Below are 15,759 nucleotides of genomic sequence, written 5' to 3' on the forward strand. Positions count from 1 at the left end.
AAACTCAGTGGTCAACCTGGTGCGCACTTCCTCAGCAAAGTATTTGGAGTAGAACACCTCCGTGAAGCGCACCCAACTCAGCGTAGCCACGTTCAGGGCTATCGATGCTCCTTCTCACCATAAGCGGGCATCTCCTCCGAATAAGTAGGTGGCACATCGGACTCTGTCTGCATCTCCAAGCTCCATGAACTCGAAGATAACCTCGAGGGACTTGATCTAGCCCTCAGCAATCATGGGGTCAGACGTCCCAGAAAACTCCTTCGGACGCATCTTCATGAATCTTTCGTAGACAGCCTCGGGCCCTGTCGGCCTGGTCGCCACAACATTGTTCCTCGCAAACTGTGCGAAGAACTGAGTACATCTCAGCTAGCATCTGGGCATTCATGTTCGATGGAGGTAGAGGTGGTAAGTCTCTCTCCTGCCTCGACTCCTCCCTGTCCTCTCGACGAGGCTCATCCTCAGTAGGGCGCTCAAGGATGCGTCTAGGGGGCATACTGTTCCATACATAACACATACGTAACTAACATGCATAATTCCATAGTTTAATTAAATTTAAATACTGAACAAATAAAATGAATTTGGACATAAAATGCTTCATGAAATCATGCCGTTAAAAATAATTCATGCTTTAAAAAAAATGCGTAAATATAAACTTACAGACCGAAGATGTGACTTCATGAGCTTTTCGTGGTTAGTAGTAGTACAACCCTATACAGAACCATTACTCTGATACCAGCTATAACGGCCCGAAAATTCGTGTTTGAATATTTGCGGAAAAATTTAAAATTTTGTTTGTAAAGTAAGTAAAATGCCTCATTCATGAAATATGCCGTTAACTAAAGTTTCAATGATTAAAAATAGCAGCGGAAGAAGAAATTATTTGTTTGCAAAAGAAAAATTTAAGAATAATCCAACAACGGATATACTGTTTGAGCATAAAATCGTAAGTGCTAAAATGAGGTCCTCGGGTTCCACTACTGCCGACCCAAGCTAGCTCACTGGTCCCCGCCCTCGGCCCCGACATCATCAGTACCTGCAACAATCAAGTCTAGTGAGTCTAAAGACTCAACATGCATATATCGTAAATAACGAGTAAATAAATAGTAAAATTTCATACAAGTGAAAATATCATGTCATGAGGTATATCATAAAAATATCGTGTCACAATTAATTATAATACGTGCATAACTGAACTGAAAATTATAGTGAAAATGTTTGCTCCTTGGTGCCCTGTACTGAAATAGCCTGTTATAATTTTTCTGGTGAGATTATGGTCTACGCAAGTGGCCCCTGCACTGAAACTGACCGGTAACTGGCGACCGGATAATAAAATGCTCCCATGACCGGTAACTGGCGACCGGGTAAAATAATAAACGTCTGATCAGACTATGCCTCAGTATACTGGGTGGTGCAAACTGAACTGACCGGTAACTTGCGATCGGATTTAGCAATAATCCCATGATAGTGAAATGGCCACAAGCAATATCGCATAATCTCAAAAATGAACATTTTAGCACGTAATATAATTAATTCACACAATTAAATATCCTGTAGTAATTTTACTGAGTGGATTGGATCGTTCCCAGGCTCGCTGCAACCTAAATATGCCATGAAGTATGCAATAGATTTATGGGACCAAACTATGCGATAACCTTCAAAAAATGTGACAATTACGCCTACCGACTTCGTATTTAATCATGACTCTGAACTAACCCGAACCAACATTGAACCACCATGTAGTCATGATTAAAGTACGCCTAAAATGATAAAATAATGCTCCTAAAATGGTGAGGGCCGAAATCTAGGTGAATGAAGGCCAAACATGAAACGCTCTTTCGAGAGTCAATTTGGCGCATCGCACCGTAAATTCTCGTTTGACCTCAAAAAAATGATCCGAATGACAAACGGTAAAAAACATGACCTTCCCAACTCAATGAGGCACTGTCCAGTCCAAGGCCATAGGCTAAAAGCCAACCGAGAACTCGAACGAGCCACCGAACCGAGACAGCAAGTTGCTGTCCAAAAATACAGAAACTGTGCTTGGTTTGCTTGCGTCGTTTTCGAGGCTAATGGCCATTGGGACTTGAACCACCGACCAGAACCTCTTACCAACATCCTAAGGAATGATTTGAACCATGGCTAAGGGCCCTAAGCCAGCCACAATTCGCACCATACCAGAAGCAAACCCGAAACTCTCACCTTAGAAGCACCCTTGCGTGCGTGGGGTGTACCACTTCGTTTGTTGTCTCGTGTCGCTCCAAGTGGCCATTTGATTGACCACGGCACGATCTAGAAATCTAGGGGCATGGTATGAACCGTGGCTAAGGGCCATAGGCCAAACAAGATCCACACCAAGCCACCAAAACCGAACCATACATGCTGTACAATGAGAGGGGCGAAAGTGGGGAGGGGTTGTTCTTGTTGTTTAATTTAAAAAACGATTCACCATGGACCAAGCCACCAAAAGGGCGACTTAGTCACGTCTTAGACATGCTAGGGAAGTGATCTAACCATGGCTATAGGCTTTGGGGCAGCCATGATCAGATCCGTATCCCTTATGACAGCAACATCAGATTTTTCGAAACACACTTGGACACAAATGGAGCTGCTGTCATTTTCTTGCGTTTCAGCGAGCATGGGGTTAAACCAACGGACAAATGTGGTCCTAATGCATCCTACTACATGTATAGACGTCGCCTTGGGAGCCTGGAGTCGAGCCAATCACTTGAATATACAAAAACAAGCAAAACCGTGAAGGCACAAGAGGGACCGAAAATTCTGCACAAAAATTTCGAAAATGCTTGACATATATTTCGGTTTTTGCTTGTCAAACTTGATCATGTAATGAAAATAAATGATATTAGGACTTGATTGAAGAGTCAAGGAAGAATATATGCATGCCTGGTTTCGTTTGAAAGAAAAACGAAAAGAAGAGACGATCCGGCGCGGAGGAGGTGGAGCGCTTTCTATTCTACCTTGCTAGCTCGATTTTTCTCCTCTCTTCCTAGCTATGGTGCTCACGGTTTCTACTCTGAAAGCACTCTTAATTTTCGAGATTAGGGAGAGGGGAATGGTGGTTAAGAGGGTGAGGAGAATGGGTGGAAAATATTGGGAAAAAAGATCAAGACTAAGTCTACCTCTCATTCAAATTTTGAATTGGTTTGATCATTTCTTTTTGGGGGGAAGCATGACCGAAATCTCACTTCTAATTTAGACTACGATAATGCTCTTTAATTAATTAATTAAGGTGGATCAATAATTAAAAGATTAGTAGGCTAACTCAACAAAGAATGGGTCAAAGTTGAGTTGGAAAGTCCTTGTTTAATCTACTAAGGGGGGTGTGGCCGAAATCTATAATAAAATGAAGGGAGAAATTGTTGATTATTTACTAAATTTATAATCCTTAAAAGCCTCACCTATCTTTTAATTAATTTAGTGAACTAACTCCTTAATTAAGAAACTTAAATAACTTTATTTCCTATTCACCTCAAGTAATTAAATTAAATCCTCAAACCTCATTTTTAACTTAAATGAACTTACTTGCTAGCTAAAATAAATCATGAAAATGTCTTCTGAATCTTAAATTTTATTTCTAAACTCCAACTCCAGTCCGGCCTCACCGAAATAACTGAAAGAATAAAATTTAAACTGCTGCATGAAATATTCAACTTAAGGAAAAATCATTTAAATACTCATGAAATAAAATCATTTAAAATACTAGAATTATGCATGGCTTATACGTGGTCTAAGTTATGGGTTCTACAGGCGCACATGCGCGGCGTGTTGGGCGCACATGCGCGAAGAAGACGGAACCATGCGCGCACATGCACGACTTGAATGCGCGCACATGCGCGGAACGTCCAAAATGATCGGCGCAGGCTATAACTGGACGTAGGCTACAAAGTTCCTATCGACGCAGGCTACAACTGGACGTAAGTTTTGTTACGTTTAGATATGATTTGAATTTATGATATTGTCAAAATTGAATATGAATCAGATATGATGTTTCTGCTACAGTAGACATGGTATAATTGAAGTCAGATTAAAGAATAGACTGTTTATGAAATTGTTATGAATTTCAGAGTTGATTTAGTTGAGATTCTATATCAGAGTTGTGTTATTATTCAGATAATGAATTGTAATGATACTAATTATGAGTTCTGATATTATATCTGTGGTGTTGAGATTGACGAGGTATCAAGATTGTATCGTTATGCTGTCGAAACATCAGTAGATTGATATTGATCAGATTCAGTATTGATTGAGATTGATCAGATTCAGTAATGATTTCGATTGTATCGTGATATCATTGATATGAATTAGATTGTACCTTGTTCAGATATGGATCAGATTATATACCGATTTTAGGATTGATCAGAACAGGTCTTGAATTGAGTTATATACTGATATGGCATTTATATTATTGTCATTATCAGATTTGGATATGGACAGATTGGGATACGAGACTTCGTCTTCATCAGATCGAGAAGACAAAGGTATAAATTGATGTTTATTGGGAGATCGACTTGAGTAAGATTTAACTCGAGTTTCCCTAAACCACATACTTGTATGGTATTGTTTTTATACCTTTATGTTTTAATGATTATGTTTATTCTACTGAGATAGAAAGTAGAAAGCAGAGAGCTATTAAATAAGAGTCACTGACAGAGGGGCCAGACTATGACAGAGCCGTCACTGACCCATTGCACATTGTCAGAATAGGCATAGTCTTGGTAGATACTCCAAGACACCGGACGTTTGGTCATATCGATGTGATTTTGAGTAGAGCTGATCGAGCCAAACTTGCACAGTGAATAGTCCCAAAATTTGTTTTATAAATGAAAGCTCGATTTAAAATATCGCAAGTGCACGATAGTCAAGTTATAATAAACGTACGTGAATACGAGTATCGATCCACAAGGACTGCGTTACACTATTCTTATTTTCACTTAAATTTCTCTAGCAACGATAGATGGAGTTGGTGATTAAACTAAAGTGAATTTAATACTAAAATGATTAAAATGCAAGAACAAATAATCAAGAAATCAATGATTAAATTGGATGAAAATCAAATGAGAAACGAATTTGTTGGGAATTATCAGTTCACCTACCACTCGTGTTCAGATAATTAGACTCGACTTTTACTCGTGCATTCGACGGAATTCCCTAGACTAATCAATATACTCTGTCGAGCTATATTAATACTAATCATAAACATGCAGTAATCAAGTGTCCTCAATTATTTAACAGTTCACGATTGCATTACGTTCTATGGAATCCACTAGCTTTCATCCGGGTGAACTATTACTATCGACACGTACCCAATTCCGTATGTCTACTAAAATTGTAAGTCCGTGGTTTATACTATGCGATCCTATTGTTAATTAGTCTGTCGAAATCGTTAACAACATGCAATAATCAAAGGAAGATAGCTAGGCTTCGCTTGAAACAAGAAATAACAATAGCATAAACAAATCACTTGTAAAAATGTCAAGAAATAATGTTAAACAACGAGTATGGGTAGGATCCCCTCAAATCCCAACAAATTTAGAGTTTAGCCAACCAAATTCATACTAAAAATCAACAATCTATGCAAGAGAATAAAATACTGAATAATAAAATACTAAATATGACGATGGAAGATGGCTGCGACGCTTGGAATTCTCGAGTTCTTCGAAAGTCTTCCTTACTCCTAGCCTTCTCTCCCAGAAAAAATGATGAAAATATGATGTGTAAGTCTGAAAAACGGCGCCCAATCTCGTGTATTAGGTTAGTGGTCTTGGATAGAGTCCATGAAAATAGAAACAAATCTCGCAGAATCTTGCTGGATCGCGTAACTCGCTAGGGCGGTAGGTTTTGACCGCTGGGGCGAGTGACTCTCGAATAAAAACTTTGAGCCTTCTCTCTAGTCTCGCTGGGGCGGCCACTTTTGACCGCCCGAGCGAGAGATCTTCTGTTAAATTCTCTTGTCCAGGCTAGCAGTCTCGCTGGGGCGGTCAGTTTTAACCGCCCTAGCGAGAGGTCTTCTGTTCGATATCCTCGGTAAGACTAGAATGCTCGCTGGGGCGGTCAGTTTTGACCGCCCTAGCGAGGCTTCTTCGTTGTTGTGCCCATTTTCTGCTATATTTGGTTCCATTCCTACAAAATACCACAAAACACACGAAATCAGTCATATGCTAAATAATGCAAACAAAATGCAAGAATAAACTAGAACAAGCTAATATGATGTATGAATGCGACTCGAAACCAACACTAAAAACACGTAAAAACGAGTCCTATCAACCCCCTCATACTAACCTTTTGCTCGCCCTCGAGTAAAATAGGTTAAAGCACGAGATTCTAAACAGACAAAATAAATAAAAAAAACGAAATAACCAACACCAGAAAAAGTTAATGGTGAGTTAACAATTTTATGTTCGTGCCTCAGTAAATTTTTTCACATCATAATCAAGTCATTTCACAAATAAATACTCTTTTTCATCTACAAATAAGTCTTGGCACTAATTCGAACGTGTGTGTGTCATGGTGGGTCTAGTCATTCGTACGTCAAATAGATCAATCGTCAAGTTATGCAAGTCACTCAATTAACACTTCAATACAAATCTCACTAGCATGCATCCCCGTGTCCATTCATCACTAACCATCATTTTGAACTTTAGTCAATTTTTAAGTGCATAGAAGGGTGTCGAAAGGAAAGAAAATAAGCTCAAGTGGCGAAAAGTTGGGAGTACATCGATCATTTTCATTGTGCAATTGTCAAGACTGTGTGTCAGACTTCCTCGACTCCTTACATCTCCAACTTTTAGCCTAGGAATAGAATTTCATTCCTTTTATTTTCGGCTCCCCCTCACCTTACATCTCCTTTTTTCACAAAGTTCTTTTTACAAGAACTTTGTTATTTCAACATTTTGATGCACAATTTTCACACATGTACTCCCTAGGCTAAGAATATATCTTTTTGGATTACAGCTGGTTAGGAGTACTGTATTTGAATTCAGGATATTGACAAGGGGGCATATGTACGGTTCAAGGTCAGTCAAATGCTATCATGCACGATCTCAATTAGTGACTTATTTCCACGGGTTTTCATGCTAAATCAATTCATACGTGATGTCTTTCAAGTTAACCAACAAGAATTTCAAATTTCACCATTATTCCTACAAAATTCTAGGCCCCACACATATGTGCTCAAAAAGTTCAAAATTTGCACCAAAACTCATGTTTCAACAATCCAGAGTATCATTCATGCATTGACCCAATCAATATTTCTCAAAGCAACATCATCATCGGCTCATAAATCATGTCAACTCACCATAAACGACTCACAATCTAACAACGAAAATACACCGACTTAAAAACCCAACTAACAAACTAAATAACTGAACAAACAAACAAAACAAACTACCCGACCCCCTCATACTAGAGTTGTGCAATGCCCTCATCGCACAAAACGAAACAGACACGAAAAACAATAACAACTTATGAATTCAAATGCAACAATAGAAAATGCAAAAGAAAAAGAAAGGGGAAACAGTGAACTCCCCTGATCAAAACTCCTCCTCCTCATCATGCTCCTTAAGGACTCCCAAGAGCTTACTCTCCATATCGTCTGTCAAAGAAGAGGAAATAATAACAGGCAGTTTATTATTTTCTCCTAAATATACGTACTTGAGATGTGGAGGTAGTGGTTTGAGCTCCAAAGTGGGTGGCTCCTCTAGGCTTGACTTTTGAGGCACTAAATCTTTTTTATCCCCCAATTCCTCTAGTCGAAGCCTCACTTGCTTTCTCCAAGGTGGAATGGCATTCAAATGAGCTACCATCTCCATCCTTTCCTTGTCCAGCTCGTCCTCCTGTTTTTCAGTAGTGAGAGTAGCCTCCAATGGCTCTTGCAATCCATCCTGCACAAAATCACAAACAAGAGAATCTAAGACATCAACGCGAAAACAACTATCATCGTGCATTGTGTGCTTGAGAGTATTAAAGACATCAAAAATAATTTCTTCTTCTCCAACTCTCAGTCTCAATTTTCCCTCGTCAACATCGATCAGTGCTTTCCCTGTAGCCAGAAATGGTCTCCCTAGGATTAAAGGCATCTCCAAATCTTCCTCCATATCAAGTACTACAAAATCTGCAGGAAAAATAAACTTATCCACTTTCACCAAGACATCTTCGATAATCCCACGTGGATACTTGACAGATCTGTCAGCCAGCTGCAATGACATCCTAGTTGGCTTGGGTTCACCCAATCCCAGTCTCCTAAACACAGAATACGGCATCAAATTAATACTCGCACCAAGATCACATAGAGCTTTATGAAAATTAATATCACCAATAATGCAAGGTATAGAGAAACTCCATGGATCTTTTTGCTTAGGAGGCATCCTGTTTTGAACTAAAGCGGAGCAATTTTCAGTCAAGTTCACAGTCATATGATCTTCTAGCTTCCGCTTGTTTGCTAAGATATCTTTCAAGAATTTTGCATAACTTGGCATATTCAGTAAAGCATCAGCAAAAGGAATGTTAATATGCAGTTTTTTGAATATCTCAAGAAATTTACCAAATTGTGCATCTAACTTAGCTTTTTTCAGTGCTGCAGGAAAAGGTGGGGGGATAACAATTTTACTCGGTGCAATAGGTGTAAAAGTAGAGTTAGAAGACTTACCTCTTTGCTGTTCCACCTCATCCTCACCTTGCTTGTTCTTTTCCTCCTTAGACTCAAGTGCCTTTCCACTGCACAATTCCACAGCTTTCACATGCTCTCTCGGGTTAGTCTCCGTGTTGCTTGGCAAAGTTCCTTGCTCCCTATTAGCAATTAACTTAGCCAATTGTCCAATTTGATTCTCTAACCCTTTTATGGATGCATCCTGATTCTGAAATCTCGTCTCGGTTGCAGAAATAAATTTAGTCATCATTTGCTCTAAATTTGACTTCTCCTCCCTAGGTGGTTCTGGCTTGAATCCTTGGTGCATCCCATGTGGTGGCCCTCTTTGTTGGCGGTTTTGGTTGTTTTGACCTCCCCACGAAAAGTTTGGGTGATTCCTCCATCCCGGATTATAGGAGTTTGAATAAGGGTCATTTCTAGGACGGTTCTGGAATCCCACGTGTTTTGCTCCCTCAGGCACATAGAATGGATTGCCATCTTGGCAATCCTGCACGTCATGCTCACCTCCACACTTATCACAGAAAATCTCTTGCAGACGCATAACCGATCCACTCGCACTCATCCCATCAATCTTTCTGTTCAAAGCCTCCAACTGTGCTGACACCGCAGACAAATCAGTAACTTGATTAACCCCCGCACCTCGTTTCTGCCTATCAGAATGAGGATGATAGCTGCTAGCAGCCATCTCCTCCAATAATTCATATCCTTCCTCAGCCGTTTTTCTCAGCAAGTTACCACAGGCAGCAGCATCTATCATGGTACGGTTAGAAGTAAGCAGACCGTAGTAAAAAGTTTGAACAACTAACCCAAGAGGTAGCTCATGGTGTGGACATCTCCTCAATAAATCCTTGTATCGCTCCCACGCCTCGTAAAGTGACTCAAGCTCATATTGAGCAAAAGTAGTAATGTCGGCTCTCAGCTTCATAGTCTTCGACGGAGGAAAGTACTTGGTCAGGAATGCCTTCGCCATATCCTCCCATGTAGTGATAGACCCTACAGGCAAACAGTTTAACCACGCCTTAGCTTTATCTCTTAGTGAAAATGGAAATAAACGCAAACGAACAGCATCATCAGACACAGCATTAAACTTAAAAGTATCGCAAATTTCAAGAAAATCAGCTATATGAGAATTAGGGTCGTCAAGTGCACTTCCCCCAAATTGAACAGTGTTTTGAATCATCTGAATGATAGCTGGCTTGATCTCAAACTGGTTAGCTCGGATGACTGGTCTCACGATGCTTGGACGTGCTCCCTCAAGAGACGGTTGTGCATAATCCATCATCGGAATGCGACGTGGTATCTCAACTTGTCTATTGTCACGCTGTTCCTCTCCACGTTCTTGCTCGTGTCTTTCCATCTGTTCTTTGAGTCTTTGTTGCTGTCTTCGTCTGCGGAAAGTTCTTTCGATTTCAGGGTCAAATTCAAGCTCCACGTCGAGTGATCTTCGCATGCACCACAAGAAAAATCTGCAACAGAATAGGAGTATCAACTAACAATAAAATAAATAATACTAAAGAATTTAAAAGAAAAATAAAAAATTGTGAATCAACAGTCCCCGGCAACGGCGCCAAAAACTTGATCGAGCCAAACTTGCACAGTGAATAGTCCCAAAATTTGTTTTATAAATTAAAGCTCGATTTAAAATATCGCAAGTGCACGATAGTCAAGTTATAATAAACGTACGTGAATACGAGTATCGATCCACAAGGACTGCGTTACACTATTCTTATTTTCACTTAAATTTCTCTAGCAACGATAGATGGAGTTGGTGATTAAACTAAAGTGAATTTAATACTAAAATGATTAAAATGCAAGAACAAATAATCAAGAAATCAATGATTAAATTGGATGAAAATCAAATGAGAAACGAATTTGTTGGGAATTATCAGTTCACCTACCACTCGTGTTCAGATAATTAGACTCGACTTTTACTCGTGCATTCGACGGAATTCCCTAGACTAATCAATATACTCTGTCGAGCTATATTAATACTAATCATAAACATGCAGTAATCAAGTGTCCTCAATTATTTAACAGTTCACGATTGCATTACGTTCTATGGAATCCACTAGCTTTCATCCGGGTGAACTATTACTATCGACACGTACCCAATTCCGTATGTCTACTAAAATTGTAAGTCCGTGGTTTATACTATGCGATCCTATTGTTAATTAGTCTGTCGAAATCGTTAACAACATGCAATAATCAAAGGAAGATAGCTAGGCTTCGCTTGAAACAAGAAATAACAATAGCATAAACAAATCACTTGTAAAAATGTCAAGAAATAATGTTAAACAACGAGTATGGGTAGGATCCCCTCAAATCCCAACAAATTTAGAGTTTAGCCAACCAAATTCATACTAAAAATCAACAATCTATGCAAGAGAATAAAATACTGAATAATAAAATACTAAATATGACGATGGAAGATGGCTGCGACGCTTGGAATTCTCGAGTTCTTCGAAAGTCTTCCTTACTCCTAGCCTTCTCTCCCAGAAAAAATGATGAAAATATGATGTGTAAGTCTGAAAAACGGCGCCCAATCTCGTGTATTAGGTTAGTGGTCTTGGATAGAGTCCATGAAAATAGAAACAAATCTCGCAGAATCTTGCTGGATCGCGTAACTCGCTAGGGCGGTAGGTTTTGACCGCTGGGGCGAGTGACTCTCGAATAAAAACTTTGAGCCTTCTCTCTAGTCTCGCTGGGGCGGCCACTTTTGACCGCCCGAGCGAGAGATCTTCTGTTAAATTCTCTTGTCCAGGCTAGCAGTCTCGCTGGGGCGGTCAGTTTTAACCGCCCTAGCGAGAGGTCTTCTGTTCGATATCCTCGGTAAGACTAGAATGCTCGCTGGGGCGGTCAGTTTTGACCGCCCTAGCGAGGCTTCTTCGTTGTTGTGCCCATTTTCTGCTATATTTGGTTCCATTCCTACAAAATACCACAAAACACACGAAATCAGTCATATGCTAAATAATGCAAACAAAATGCAAGAATAAACTAGAACAAGCTAATATGATGTATGAATGCGACTCGAAACCAACACTAAAAACACGTAAAAACGAGTCCTATCAAGAGCCGCTCTTATCATAGATATTCGATATAGCGAGGGCCAAGTCCGTAAATAGGAACGTATCAATTTCAACCACCGCGAACGTAAGAGATAGGTGGGAGATTTGTTACATTCCTATTCACCGGGGTCCCTAGATTACAATGAGAGATGAGTTGAGTCTTAGATCTTGAGACTAGAATTGATTTACAGATCTGTATTGATTTATGTTTCGTAGATTACGATTCATGTTTAATTATAGATTAATAATGATAAATGTTGTGTGATTATGATACATGTGGAAAGATATAATGCATGCTTTTATGTTAATTCAGTTAATTGCATATATACATTGTTTATACTTGGATTTATTTTCACCGGAGTTATCCGGTTGTTGTCTTGTTTGTATGTGTGCATGACAACAGGTGGGACAAGATCGGGGTCAAGAAGATGATGCGAGAAGACGAGTTTAGAGTGGTGATTCCAGACTTATTTTAGACTTGGTTTAATACTTGAATTTAGTAGTCAAACCTTAGACTAGTTTGGATGATTGTTGTATATTATTGTACTTTTATACAGAGATGTATATTATTTCAATTCCATTACCTTCCGCACTTGCATTTAAAAAAAAAAATTTTAGACCCTGTTTTATCTTAATTGATAATTAAATCCCAAAGATGATTAAGAAGATGATTAGCGTCCGAGTCCCCACAACAGGTGGTATCAGAGCGATAGATCCTTTAGACTGAGATAGAAGAGAATGAGCGGGGTAGATTGAGTTTTATTTCCTTGCATGTGATTGCTAGCATGAGATCTATTTTAATGTTGATTGACATGGTGTATGCTAGCATGACATTATGCTCTACAGCTTTAAAATACATGTTAGCTAATTATCTGACTTGAATTGGTAATATGTATTATTGAGTTTGAATCAGACTTGATTCTCGATCAGCAGTAAGATGATCAGAGAAAGACTGGAAAAGATTTGTAGTATTTGAGTACTAATGTTTTGATAGGTAGATATACCTCCACGGAGAATTCCAGAAAGGGGTAGTACTTTGACTGAACAGATAGATGTATCAGAAACTCAGATGGAAATAAAGTTGAAAGAGTTTCAGTTATTTCAGCCGCCGATTCTGAATGGTATTGAAACGTCTGAAGATTGTGAGAACTGGTTTGATGACATAGAAATACTGTTCGATTTACTTGATTGTACACATGAACAGAAAGTTAAAATGGTGCCTAACCAGTTACAAGAAACTGCCAGGAGTTGGTGGATTACAGGTAAAAGAATGTTAGAACAGAGAGGTACAGTGATTTCGTGGGAAATATTCAGAACTGAATTTTATCGAAGATTTTTCTCTGTTTCGTATCGAGAGGACAAGAAAGCAGAGTTTGAGAATTTGAGACAAGGTTAACTGAATATTGAAGAATATGTTGCTAAATTCTCTACTCTACTGCGTTTTGCTCCTCAAGTAATTGGGAATGATGAAGCTGTAGCGGATCAGTTCATCAGAGGATTGAACTCGGAGATAGTTGCATCGATGAATATGCAGCGACCTTATCATTTTGCTGATACTTTGAGTAGAGCAAAGAGAGCGGAGGCAAGTATGATTAGACAACTAAAAAGGGTGTGTGCGATGCAACCCCAGACATAGCAATCCCCTCTCCGGTTTGATCACGGCAGCACGAGTGGATAGCAAGATTTGCTGAAAGCTCGAAAGAAGCCATTCAAGAAGTTAGGAAGTGGTTCCTCTAGTTCCAGTGGTTCGAGCCCGAGTTATACTGGAGTTTACTGCAGAATGTGCGGAGGGAGACATCCCACGGAGCAATGCCAGGGAGTGACTGGTAGTTGCCATATCTGTCGACAGTCTGGACATTTTGCGAGAGTCTGTCCACAGAGAGGTTCCCGCAAATTTCAGGGAGCAGATTCATCTGGTGGCAGTGACCGAGGAACAGACCCAAGAGGCACTTGATGATATAGTGGCAGGTACTGTACTTTTATGATCATGTTGCATATGTATTGATATATACTAATGCATTTCCTACGATTATCTTTGACTGAGTTGCATTGATATATACTGTATCTGTTGGGTCTGTTTATACTGTAGTATGAATTTCCTTACATTTTGGGGGGAAATGTTGATATTAGATATTTCTGTGAAATATTGTATACTACAGTAAGATGAGAATGAGACCGAGTTAGATTATGATGTACTTGTTTTTCTGATTCTACCGCATTATTGATATTAATATGCTAAACAAGTACAGAACTATTATAGATTCCTTTCAGGAGAGTATAAAATTCAGACCAGATATGGCTGATGAGTAGAGATTTCACGGTAAGGATTCTAGATCTGGAATTCCTTTGATATTTGTGTGTTGTCTATGACTCGATCGATACAGAAAGGAACAAATGGTATCCTTATGTATTCAGTAGATGTACTGAAGTCGAGTCTAGCATTGGCAGATTTGCCAGTGATGTACGAATTGGCTGATGTTTGCCTAGATAAGATTTCAGATTTGCTTTATATCAGAAACATAGATTTCAGAATTGAATTGAGACCAGGTACTGTTTGTTGTTTTAAAATTCAGTACAGAATGATATTGAATGTCCAGAATGACACTGAATGAATTGAAAGAATTAAAAGATCAGTAGAAGAGTACCGAACAGGAGTTACATCTGATTTAATGTTTCTCTTCGGCATGTTTCAGTATGTTCAGAGATATTCTGATGATTTATGCTTATTATATCTATGATATTTTGATATATTCGCAGCATCTGATTGATTGAATCGAATATCTGAAGATTGTATTGAATACTCTGAGAACTGTGATCATTGTATACAGAAATTATTCAGATAGAAATCTTTCTTGAAACAGATTGTATTCAGAATAAGCGATATCTGAAGTTAGTATACTGCTTGATTTTGACACAGTTGAGATTGTGATCAGTGGCTGAGAATGATACCGATAACAGAAAGATCAGAAATTTCAGAAATGTCAGAAATTTATTTTTGGTCTGAATTGAAAGATTATCGTATAAGATTGTTGTTTTGTGTCTGTCTGAGTATTTTTATATCTCTACAGCCATATTTGATACAGATCATTGTGAATCGTTGAGATTATATACAGTTCAATCCGAATCAGAGTTGAATTCGAGAATTTCAGTAAATCAGAAATATAATCAGAATATTCAGAACTTAATTTCGATAATCAGAGCAGAGCATCGATCAGAGTGACAGATGTGTGATTGTTACTGTATGGGAATGATTATCTTGTGATGTCAAATGTTTCAAAATTGTACAACAAAATTTGATATCGATAGTCAGAACCGAATACCAGGTAGGTATTTTTCTTTAATTTATATTATTAACCGATTTCTTGTGCTGCATAGTTCGAATTTGAAATGACAGATAGGGTCAGAAGCGCACAGAAATGGATTCAGTATTCGTTCAGGTAACAGAAAGTGTATGATAATTCCAACAAACAGTTTTGATATAGACAGATTAAATCAGTTATGATAGATTTATACTGAAATGTTGGCAGAATTTGTACTGATATGTCTGAATTGTCAATAAATAAAGACAGAAAGATAGAAATCAGAAGATTTATTACAGAATTTGTATATCCTTGACTAGACATGGAAAGTATATTTCGATGAATTTCGTAATAAGATTACTGTAATACTTTCCAGATTGTGATGTGATATGATTGTGATGGACAGATTGTTCAATCTATATCTATTAATTTGTACCAGATAACGTACAAACATGACCAAATGACACAGATCGATGTCAGAAAAGTGGCCAGAATAACTAGAATGCCGAAGTAGAGTATATCAGATTGTGATTTTGCTTGAGTTTTTATTTGTGGCAGAACATACCATGAACTCATTCCTATGTTATCCACCGACTGACAGATAGCTAGAGGATACTATCCAGATATTGGAGAATATCTATGGAGCTGTAGTGCTGGATGTTAGCACTAGTTAATATGAATTATTGTACGATAATAGCGATCAGATGAATAATGAGATAGTTACAGACGAGGC

At 38.7% G+C, this 15,759-nt stretch overlaps 1 non-coding gene across 1 annotated transcript; it reads left to right on the forward strand.

Annotated features, from left to right (window-relative positions):
- The first annotated feature begins 9,477 nt into the window (after positions 1–9,477).
- On the forward strand, positions 9,478–9,584 carry LOC140815242 (small nucleolar RNA R71). The gene has a single exon (XR_012114307.1). It is a non-coding gene; the product is annotated as a small nucleolar RNA R71 (small nucleolar RNA).
- Positions 9,585–15,759: the final 6,175 nt, after the last annotated feature.

Source organism: Primulina eburnea, chromosome 1, assembly GCF_022965805.1.
Source record: "Primulina eburnea isolate SZY01 chromosome 1, ASM2296580v1, whole genome shotgun sequence".
In the NCBI taxonomy this organism is placed as follows: Eukaryota; Viridiplantae; Streptophyta; class Magnoliopsida; order Lamiales; family Gesneriaceae; genus Primulina; species Primulina eburnea.